Genomic DNA, 12,603 nt, shown 5'->3' with positions numbered 1-12,603 from the left:
CATATTTAGGCGTGAGGCCATAGTTTATGCTTTATGCATTTTTGGCCTGGAGGCCTGCAGTTATGTATATGTATACTTAGGCTCGAGGCCGCAGTTTGTGCAGATATATTGGGCATGAGGCTGTAGTTTATTTATTCAAATAAATAAGTGGTTCATTATTCAGAAGATGGAGTATTTATATCCTTACTTCCTTTGTTCAGTTCAGTTTATCAGTTATCGATTCTCAGTTATCAATTATCAGATCTCAGTTTCAATTTCATTATTTACAGTTCATTCTTTCAGTTGTTTTACATACTAGTACAATCTAAATATACTGACGTCCCTTTTTCCCCGGGCCTACATCTCGCAATCCAAGTAACAATTTACAAGTTTATGATTCTGCTTGCTAGGCATCTCGTATCCGCTATTGGTGATCCCTAGTCTTTCGGGGAATTATCCCTTTTTTCTAGTCTTCATAGTATTTCAGTCAATAAGATATGATGGGATCTTGTCTCTGTAAATAGTTAGTATTTCCATATTTTTAGAGGCTCCATAATCTATTGTCTAGTCAGTCAGATGTTAGCAGGCTTTTATGTGTTAGCCTTGTCGGCTACTCGTTTATACTTGTAGACTTTTCAGTACTTTCTGCATTTATGATATTCCATCAATTTGTTTAGTAGATCAGCATGTTGCATGTTTATATTCAACTTACAGTTATAGCCCATGTTGATCCAGCCATCCAGTTGGTTTTCTCAGTCACATGCAGTTAGGCACCGGGCGCTGTCTTACACCTAGGCCATTGTTCGGGGCATGGCAAAGCTTGGTATCAGAGCCTAGGTTCAAGAGTCCTAGGGAGTGTATGAAGTCGTGTCCAATGGGGTCACATTTATGTGTGTGCGCGCGCCACACATGTAAACTGTTGACCGCCAAGACATCTTGGATTATTTCATTTCTTTCATACTCTAGATCATGCAATTAGAGCTATGCTTCTAGGAATCCTTCTAACTTGTGCGAAATATGTATTTCAGAAAATGCCTACAAAAACAAAGTACAGCAAGAGGGCCTCAGCTACTAGCCATATGGCTACGACAATACTGCTCAGGAGGAGGACACTCTGGCCCAGGGAATTGCATCGAGCTTAGTGCCCAGTGCTCCAGACATGGATGTCAGCGGAGCTATCCAGTTGTTCACCCAAATTGTTAGTACTCAGGCTCAAAAGCAGGGAACAAGTGTTGTTATAAGACAGGTAGTTCCAAGTCTAGGGAATTCCTCAACATGAAACCTCCAAGTTTCACAGGGTCCATAAAGGATGAGGATCCGCAAAACTTCTTTGATGATGTTCAAAAGATATTTTGAGTGATGCATGCTACAGACACTGAGGCAGTAAAGCTTGCTGCGTACTAGCTGAAGGATGTTGCTAACACTTGGTATGAAACGTGAGAAGAGTCCCGAGGGGAAGATGCGGCTCCCATGACTTGGAAGGAGTTTGCATATACGTTTCTTGAGTGTTATCTACCCATTTAGGTCTTGGAAGCTAAGGCTTTAGAGTTTAAGAGACTCAAATAGAATGAGATGAGTGTGAATGATTACTACCTCAAGTTCGTCTCTCTAGCCAAGTATTCTCCGAAAATGGTATGTGATATGAGGGATAGAGTTAGGCGGTTTGTGTTGGGGCTTTCACATGACTTGTTTATTGATGCTAATATAGCTGCTCAGAAAAATGACATGATCATTACTAAGATGGTTGCCTTTAATCAAGGGAATGGAGACAGGCTGAAGGAAGAAGAGCTGCTACAAAGAGAGAAGGAAAGTGAATTCAGCAAGAGAGCTAAGTCTGCTGGAAATGTCGGCCATGGGGGATTTCAAGGAGGTATTAATCGCAAGTTCTTCAGGAAACCAAAATCAGGACCGACTCCATCTTCAACTAGTGCACTAGTTCAGAGGTCCAAGTTTAACAAGAAAAACTTGAATTTTAGATCAGCATGCTCACAGTCACAGGCTAGTGTGGACTACAGAGTCCCTGGTTACACTATTTGCAACATGTGTAGTAAGAGACACCAGGGGTATGTCGTTCAGGCATAAATGGTTGCTTTGGGTGTGGTCAGTAGGGCCACTTTTTGAGGGATTGTCCATCAGCAGGTAGAATAATAGAGGCAATATAGCTTAGTCCACTAATTCAGCAGCCCCTCAAAACTCTCAAGCCCAACAAGGGCGTGGTGCAATCAAAATCTAGTAATGCAGGCGGTGGTCAGAATCGCTTGTATGCACTGGCAGGCCGTCAGGATACAGAGGCTCGTGGAGATGTTGTCACAGGTATGCTAACAATATTCACTTTTGATGTCTATGCTCTTATGGATCCGGGATCCACCCTATCTTATGTAACCCCATATATTGCTAAGAAATTTGGGATAGAACTAGAAAAGTTGTGTGAACCCTTTGAAGTGTCCACTCCAGTTGGAGAATCAGTTATAGCAAGGTGTATCTATAAGGGATGTCAAGTCAAAGTGTAGCATTGCCTTACTATATCAGACTTAGTAGAAATGGAGATGGTAGACTTCGATGTAATCATGGGCATGAATTGGTTAGTGTCCTGTTATGCCACAGTGAGTTGTAGAACCAAAATAGTAAGTTTCGAATTTCCAGGCGAACCAGTCTTAGAATGAAAGGGTGATGTAGTAGCACCTAGGGGTAGGTTTATTTCCTATCTTAAAGCCATAAAGATGATCTTAAAAGGTATATCTATCACTTAGTTCGAGTTAGGGATGTAGATGCTCATATTCCCACTCTCCAGTCAGTACCAATTGTAAATGAGTTCCCAGAACTGTTTCTCGAAGATTCTCCCGATAGAGAGATTGACTTTGGAATTGATCTTCTCCCTGACACTAAGCCATTACCTATTCTGCCTTATAGAAGGACTCCAGTAGAGTTGAAATAGCTAAAATTCCAGTTGAAAGATCTTCTAAATAAGAGATTTATAAGGCCAAGTATTTCCCCTTGGGGCACACCGGTCTTGTTTGGCCGAAAAAAGGACGGGTATTTGCACTTGTGCATTGACTATCATCAGTTGAATAAAGTCACCATCAAGAACAAGTACCCTCTTCCCATAATAGATGATTTATTCGATCAACTTCAGGGTGCCTAGTGTTTTTCGAAGATTGACCTCAGATCGGAGTACCATCAGTTGAAGATTAAGGAAGTTGATATTCCTAAAATAGCTTTCAGGAGTTGATATGGGCATTTTGAATTTATTTGTAATGTCTTTTGGTTTAACGAATGCACCAGAAGCTTTCATGGACCTTATGAATAGGGTCTTCAAGTCTTATCTTGATTTGTTCGTTATTGTATTTATTGATGACATCATTCAGAAGAGAGAGTATTCATATCCTTACTTCCTTTGTTCAGTTCAGTTTATCAGTTATCAATTCTCGAGTGATTAATCGTGATTATCAAAAAGTGTGAGGCAGTGATATTGAGTACTTTGATAGAGTGAGTACATGAGTTCATCACTGAGATACTTTGCATTTGACACACGTACTTGAGATACATGCATAGAGTGCATTCCCTTCCACTATCTATTTTTTGGTGACATTCATGATTTCACCTATATACTGACATGTAGGCATAGAGATGTATTTTCCTCATGCTACCTGAAAATGAAATATTTTATTTATTGTTGAAAGGTTTTTGGGAAAAATCACATTTCAAACTTACTCATATTTTTGGCATTTTCTGTAAAAGATTTGCTTTTCACTGATATACTTGAAAAGCGAGCCTATTTTCTGGAACTGCGAACAAGCTGAACATTTTTATCTGTGAGTTACTTCTTTAAATACTTTCATCATGTTGTTATGAACCGTTGTTGGCTATTGTTGTTGGATTTCGACCTTTGTTCCAGCTCGTCACTACTTTCAACCTAATGTTAGGTTTGTTACCTATTGAATACATAGGGTCGGTTGTACTTATACTACACTTCTGCACCTTGCATGCAGATGTTGGTTGCTAATGTTGCTGTGTTCGATGGGAGTTGGATTTGAAGATGTACTTGCATTCCGGTTGTAGATGCCTCTTGTGCATGGTAGCCTTAGATATATAAAAGAAAATCTGTTTATGTACATTTCGAACAAATGATGTATTTAATTCATACCAGCATTGTAAACTCTAAATCTTAGAAGCTCATGTTTGTACTACCAGTCCTTGGGAAATGTATAAATTTAGATATTTTATTTTACTTAATTATCTTACTAAAGTTCATTGGAATTGAATAGTTATTAATTGGCTTACCTAGCGGGATAGGTTAGGCGCCATCACGACAGGTTGGATTTTGGATTGTGACAAGTTGGTATCAGAGCTCTAGGTTCATATGTTCTACGAGTCACGAGAAAGTGTCTAGTAGAGTCTTGCGGATCGGTATAATGACGTCCATACCTATCTTCGAGAGGCTAAGGGCATTTAGGATAAACTTCCCATCTTTCTTTCCTTATCGTGCAGTATTTGTCACGACTCAAAATCCATTATAGGTCGTGAAGACGTCTAACGCCACCATGAGGCAAGCAAATGTTGCTCCATCAATTTATTTACTCATTTTATTACTTTTGAAATTATAATTTCCATTAATTAAATAGTATGGAATAAAATTTATAGGGTGAAATGATAGTAATTATGTGAACTATCATACTAAACATCTAGTAGAAACTCCCAAAACCTGGTGTCACAAGTACATGAGCATTTTCTAAGGAGTATGACAATAATACAACATCTGTCTAGAATGTAAATAAGACAAGATAAAATAAATGGTACAATGGGGACTCGATGGACTACGATACGTAGTCTGAATTAAAGCTCACATAAAGTCTCCTCGACTAATATGCTTACGTGCCAAGATGATCACCAAATGACATGTCAAATCCTGCACATTTAGTGCCGAAGTGCAGCATGAGTACGTAACTCAATACATAACCAGTAAGTATCTAGCATATACTAGGAGAAGTAGTGACATGGGGTCGACATCGACACTTACTAGAGGTCCAATAAAGTAATATAATAAAAGCATAAGCAAATATAAAGCATACGACAATAATGGAGTAAATCTGTAGCTTACATAGTCTCCCAAATGTTTTCCTTTAAAGCATGAACTTCTAAATCTTGTATTCTACCTTAACAACTCAAAAAATGCCAAGTGTCAATATCAGATAAATAAGGAATACCATAAAATGTCGGCATCAGTGGAAGATCTATCTCGTGAATATTCGGATTACTAGCGATATAACGCACGATTCTGCCGAGGTCGTTCGGCCCGACCCAGAATAACGTGTACACTACCGAGGGACGTGCGGCCCGATCGATAGATGCATTTATATACTGCCAAGGCATTCGGCCCGCTCCAAAGAAAAGGAAGAAAGTTATCGAATCACGAGACACGTGCTTACAATGCAGTACATGAGCACGATGTGAACATAATCTTTACCATATCTCAAATAACTAGTCAGTAACTCAAGGTGATAAGGCTCGACCTAGTATACACATAATTATTTCTAAATCATTTTCAGTTATAAGTACAAGTAATTAAGCCAGCAGAATGAGTTCAAATAATTCCAATATAGCATGATAGGGTCCTAAGTATATCCGGACATAAATATGCTTTGGCTACGTACGGACTCTCGTCACCTTGTGCATACGTAGAACCAAAGAACTTCCAAAAAATTTGTTTAAGATTCTTGATCAGATATCTGCACATAATACACAAAGAAACATAAATGAGCATTACAATTTTAGGGATTAGGTTTTTCAAAGAAAAAATCCGAAAATAATGAAACACATTATTCCTTGTCAAATCAATCCAGTGAGGGAAAAAACTCAACAATCAGTACAACTACATGGAACAAATTAAATTGGTCACGTAATTTGGACGGATACCATGGTTTAAAAATTAATTTATTCATGCATAACCATTGTTATATTCATAAATATATGAGGAAAGAAATAAATAGAAGATCAATATTCTAACATATTTTATTTTCTGAAGTAGACATAAAAGTTGTAATAGCAAGATTACCCTGCATGGGAGATGGAGTTGGCATGATTTGTGTTTGCAAGAAGACGATTACTTGTTGCCTCTTTATTATAGAGGTGTAATTACAACAATAGTGTTTCTTTCTCAAGCACTGTCATATCATAATAGATCCTGCAGCTTTTGATATTCTTATCATGAGCTTCTTTCACCGTGTGTGAACTTCTTTTTTCTGTCAAAAATCCATCAATATGAGCATTCATTTTTGTCAAGTGTCAATACTATAATTGTCACGACCCTAAACCCAGACCCGATCATGATGGCGCCTCTCGTGAAGACAAGGCCAGCCAACTAAAACCAATTCACTTTTTCAATAGTTAAACAACATAAAAGTAGTCTAAAACATGATTTAGCAATACTAAGTAGCTGATAATATCAATAGAGTGCGGAAGTACAACCCAACACAGCCCTAACCGGGGTATCACAAGTCATGAGCATCTAACAACACTGAATACTCAAATGTAACTACAGAGTTTAACACTGAACGAAGAACATAAGGAAAAGATATAGGGAGGAGCTCCGGACTGCGAACGCCAATAGCTACCTAAAGACTCCTCGAGATCCGCCTGAAGCTGGAATAAATAAACACTCATGAGCGAGACCAGCTATGCCTAAATCTACACACAGGGTGTAGGCAGTAAAGGGAGTACTCCAACTCAGTGAGTAACAAATGTAAATAATGACTGAAAGTAAGAAATCACATAAGGCACAAAACATTCTATAATGAAGCAGTAGAACCAGTTAAAAGCAGTAAATCACCGAAAGATAGATAGAATCCTTTAACTCAAATGTAGTTTCATGAAAAGCCCTTTTTAATAATTAAGAAGAAAATTGACAGTCAATTATGAAAAGTAAACACATAAAGGCTTGCCCCTCGGGCAACATCTCAGAACAGTACCAGCCCCTCGGGCGATCACATAGAACAATACCAGCCCCTTGGTCTCAACCTCACATCACAATGGGTACCCGCGCTCACTAGGGGTGTGCAGACTCCTGGAGGGACCCCTTACGACCCAAAAACAATAACAAGCCATCTCGTGGCATCAAAACTAGGCCCTCGACCTCATATCAATCAAGCCACCTCGTGGCATACATATCTCAGGCCCTCGGCCTCAAATCAGTATCAGTGTTTCCTCACAATATAGGCCCTCGGCCTTACTCAGTCAAAAATCCTCACAAGCCCCTCGGGCAATAGTAAAACAATGTTTCTCATCCCAAACATCATTTAAAATATCATTTAAGTAATAAAACTGAGTAAACATGGCTGAGTATGAAAACAGTGGAAAAATAGCATGACTGTGTTCAAATATAAAGTCAAACAGTGAGGAAATATTAGTATAAAGCCCCGAAGGGTTCAAACAGTTGGCACGAAGCCCATATATGGCATTCAGCCCAAATAATGATGATAGCAAATAGTTTTCAATCAAATACACGATAAATCATCAATCGGGACGGATCAAGTCACAATCCTTAATAGTGCACGACCCCACGCTCGTCATCAAGCGTGTGCCTCGCCTCAATATAGTACCACGATGTGCAATCCGGGGTTTCAAACCCTCAAAATATCATTTACAATCATTACTCACCTCGAACCGGCTAAATCTCTAGCTCGCGAAGCCTTTGCCCCTCGAATCGACCTCCTTGCGCGTCGAATATATCCAAAATCAAAACGAGGACGTCAAAATATGCTAAGGGAACGAAGCCCAAGCGAAAACAATCAATAAAGGGTACAAATTCCGAAATTACCAAAACCCGACCCCTGGGACCACGTCCCGAAATTAGATAATTTTTACATCAATAAGTTCCTTATATACCCACGAGTTCATACATATAAAAAATTCTCAAATCCAACCCCAAATGGTCCTTCAAATTCACAATTAAAGGCCTAAGTTTTCAAGCCCTAGTTTCCCCAATTTTAACCTTTGATTTCCATAATTTTTAACTCTAATCCATCAAAACAATAGCATAGGGATGAGTTTTAAGTCCGAATTCCTTACCTCAATGAAGTTCTCTTGAAATCTCTCTCTCAGATTGCTCAAAAAGCTCCCAAGCCGAAGTCAAAAATGGTGAAATAACTCAAGATCGCGAATGAAATAACTTATATGTTTTGCCCAAGCCTTTCCGCATCTGCGTTAATTATTTTGGTTTTGTGGAAATCACTTAACCGGCCACATCCACATCTGCAATCATCCGTCCGCATTTGCGACTCTGCATATGCAGTCCTCTTAGCCGCTTCTGCGGTCCCTGACAAATTCCCATAATCCGCTTCTGCGGCCACTCTCTTGCACCTGCGGCGCCGCACCTGTGGTCCCCAAACCGCAGGTACGAAAACACCAGAAGCAACAATTTCAGCAGCTGCAATAATATCTCAACTTCTCCGTTAACCACCCGAAATCACCTCGAGGCCCCCGGGACCTCAATCAAAAGCTCAAACATATTCCAATACCTTATTCAAACTTGTTCCAATCACCAAAACACCTCAAACAACATTACATCACCCAAAACACATCAGATTCAAGCCAAACTTTCTAAAATCTTCCAAATTACGCTTTCGATCAAAAACCCAACCAAACCACGTCCGAATGACCTGAAATTTTGCACACACATCCCAAATGACTCCACGGAACTACTGCAACACTCGGAATCCCATTCCGACCCCTATATCAAAATCTTGCCTACCAACCGGAAATCGCCACACTATCAACTTCACCAATTCAAGCCTAAATCTACTCCGAACCTCCAAAACTCATTCCGATCGCACTCCTAAGTCCCAAATCACCTCCCGAAGCTAACCGAACCATCAGAACTCACATCCGAACCCTCTAACATATAAGTCAACATCCGATTGACTCTTCCAACTTAAGCTTCCTCAAAAGCGACTAAGTGTCTCAAACCTTACCAAATTCATTCCGGATTCGATCCGACCAACCTGAGACCACATAATACGGATAAACAAAGCATAAAAAAGCAGAAATGGGGTAAATGGAGCGGTAACTCATGAGACGACTGGCCGGGTCGTCACAATAATCATATTAAAAACCTATAACATTATGATTATTCTTTTTAATATGCATAAAGGAACATTCACAACACTACAAAAAATACATGTATCATATTATTTATTATAAATAAATAAAAAAATAGATAGCACCTACATAATAAATAGCAAATAATCATAAGAATATTCATTATTTTTCCAAAATTAAGTAACTAGAACAAGCAAAATAAAAATGCTCATGAGGAAAGAGTGGAATAATTAGTAGAGGAAAGAATAAACCAATAAGTTCAACAAAGATGAAGCAACAGAATAAAATTAAAACTGAACAATATTAGATTTGAAGCAGAAATTTTGGGTCAGAAGTTTCAAATGAAATGCACCTTTTAGTTTTTGATAGAACTATTTTTTTTTCTAAAAAAAGAAGAAGAAAGTTACCAACTTCAGTGTCAATGAATTGAATTCCAATTCAGATTATTTTTATTTTCGTCTGCTGCAATTTTGACAATATCATAATTGGATTTTCAGCTGTTGGATCAACACTTGATGAATCATAAAGCAAATAGAGAGGAGGAGCGGGCAAAATATAAAATTAGAAGGAATACATGAAACTTTCATGATAGAATATGGGAAAATGAGGGGTGTTAAGTAATATGATAGAAAGAAAAAGAAAACAATGAAAGGGAAAAAATTAAAAAGGGAAAGAAATAAAAAAATAAATTTCATTTTCTCCCTAATTTTTTATTTCATTACTTTTCCTTTCATTTTCTTTTACTTGAATAGAAGAACAATTCATTAAATAAAAGTTCTATCATCTAATGAATGCAAAACTAAAAGAAAATACAAGTTCTTAGTTACATATTTTTGAAATTAGACTAAGAGGACCTTGGTTAACATCTCCAAACACAGAATATACGAAGAAATTTCTTAAAATCTTCTTTTCATTCTTAAGGAATATTTGATATTAAAAAAATGTAGTTCCTTTAAGCTCTAATTCTACTAAAAGCATTTATATTGTGATATATTGATATATATAATTAATATTCCTATTCATATACAATAACAATAATAACTGTAGACATGTAATTTTTGATCTCTCCCTCTCAAATTTTAAACCATTTAGTGCTTAGATATTTATTTTAGGTTTAATATTGATAATTTTAACTTTTAGTTCACTATTTGCTTTATTTTATCTTAAAAATAAAAACTACTAAATATTTTTCTTTATTTTAGCTAATTGGTATTTTGTCTAGTTACTTTTAGTTTATCTTACTTTTCATAAAATTAAAAATACTAATATAGTTTCAATATTTTATTTTCAAAAGATAAAATGAAAAGTTTCAAAAATATTTTCACTTAGTTCAGGTGTTACTTTTAAGTTGTAGGCCTTTAATAAAATATTTAGTATTTAGATTTTTAAATATAGTTATTTTGTTTCTTTCTTTCAATGTCCTATTAGTTTGGATAATTAATAATTTTATTTCATTTGGAGAATACCACACGCTTTTGGGGATAAATCTTTCTTCCCTTTCAAGAATTTTCCAAAGTTCAATCTCACACCATAGCTTCTGCAGCAGATATATCGTGATATAGAATAACACATGTATTAGTCAGGCGTCTTTCTATTATGTGACAGTTGTTTGTGAGTTGTCCAATAGTTAGTTGCTTAATTTAAAGTTAGTTGGATAGTTAGGTATATAAATGTACTGACTATTATCTTCAATAGAAGAGTGATTCACTTCTTCTTCAGCCGACTCTCTCTCTCAACTTCTGTCATTGTTACACCTTCAAATCTCTTGCATTTTAGCATGGTATCAAAGCGAGAGATATTGGAATCTCATGCTGTGACACTCTCAAACTGATTACTGGCTTAAATCTCTCAATTTCGTTCAGTCAATTACTGCTATTAACACGATAATGGGAGAGAACACAATGGACCACACACATCCCATGTTTTTGGGTATTTCAGACACTCTGAGCCGCATATTCGATTCCGGTATGACTCACTAGGTCAGAAAATTATGGGTTATGGAGTAGGTCGATGAGGATTGCACTTTTGGGGAAGAGGAAGCTAGGGTTTGTGAACGGCACATGCAAAAAACAATCCTACAAGACAGCTGATTTACAGAAGCAATGGGAGACCTATAATGCTATTGTTTTGTCATGGATCATGAACAATGTGTATGAGGAGCTTATTGGTGGCATTGTGTATACATCAGATGCTCATATCGTTTGGGAGGATCTACGAGAGAGATTCGATAAGGTCAATAGAGTAAGAATTTTTCAATTACATTGTGAAATTGCAACCCTCTTGCAGGGAACCAACTCAATTTCAGTCTATTTCACAAAATTAAAGGAACTTTGGCATGAGTATGATGTGTTATTCGTTTTCTCTAATTGTGGATGACCTAAGTCTAAGGAAAATATGGATTAACTACATCAACAACGAGTTATGCAATTCCTCAGCGAATTGAATGAGTCTTATGATCAGGCGAGAAGACAAATTCTCATAAAGACAACTGCACCTATGCGAAATCAGGCATATGCAATGATTGTACAAGATGAAAGTCAGCAGAGTGTGGGTGCTAATATTGTGACTAACAGAGGTGATCCTTCTTTGGCTATGTAAGCAACAGGTAGGGGACAAGGATTTCAAGGCAAAAGGCAATTTCTGCAATGTGAGCACTGCCGGATGAAAGGTCACACCAAGGAGAATTGATACAAAATCGTTGTCTATCCATCAGATTTTGTTCCAAAGAAGAAGCAGGGTACATGGAACTCTGGCAACTGGAGAAATACTGGTAATGGGAATCAAAATTATAGTGGAGGAAAGCCAGATAATTGGAGGAGAGAACCCATTGTAGCTATAAAACAAGCAAATGTTAGATCATGTTCTCAAGTAGATGGGCATAGACAGACAACAGCTGAGAACAAGGCATACTACTTCACTGATGCACAGTACAATCAAATTCTGAATTTACTAAACAAAGATTTTGGTGACCACCAGGCTAACATGGCTGGTAATGTTGACTCAGGAGCAACTCATCATATTGCCTCTAAATTAGAGTTGTTAACTAACACTAGAGCTACAGACAAGTCTAATAATGATAAAGTACATCTACCTATAGGGAAGGGTTGATATCACACATTCTGGTAGTGCATGTTTGTTGGATAAAGAAATAGTGAAAAATGTCCTTTATGTACCTGACTTTAGGTTTAACCTATTATCAATCTCAAAGCTCACAAGAGCACTGTCTTGCAATGTCAACTTCTTCCCCAATTTCTGTGTATTTCAGGACCTCTGCAATGGCAGGGTGAAGGTGATTGGTAAAGAGAGGTGGATTATATGTGCTTAGAGATGGAAGATTAACTAACAAGCTGAAGGCCATTTGTGCAATGAGTAGACTGTGTGGAGGAACCAGTAGCCTATGTCACATGAGACTGGGATACCCTTCACTCTAAACTATGAAGAATATAAAGGAGTTACATAGCTATTTTAGTAGTATAGCAAAGAATAATTGCTTTGTTTGCCCCTTTGTTAAACAGACTAGGTTGAAATTCC

This window comes from Nicotiana tabacum, chromosome 20 (assembly GCF_000715075.1).
Source record: "Nicotiana tabacum cultivar K326 chromosome 20, ASM71507v2, whole genome shotgun sequence".
NCBI classification, from domain to species: domain Eukaryota; kingdom Viridiplantae; phylum Streptophyta; class Magnoliopsida; order Solanales; family Solanaceae; genus Nicotiana; species Nicotiana tabacum.
This window is presented reverse-complemented; position numbering follows the sequence as displayed.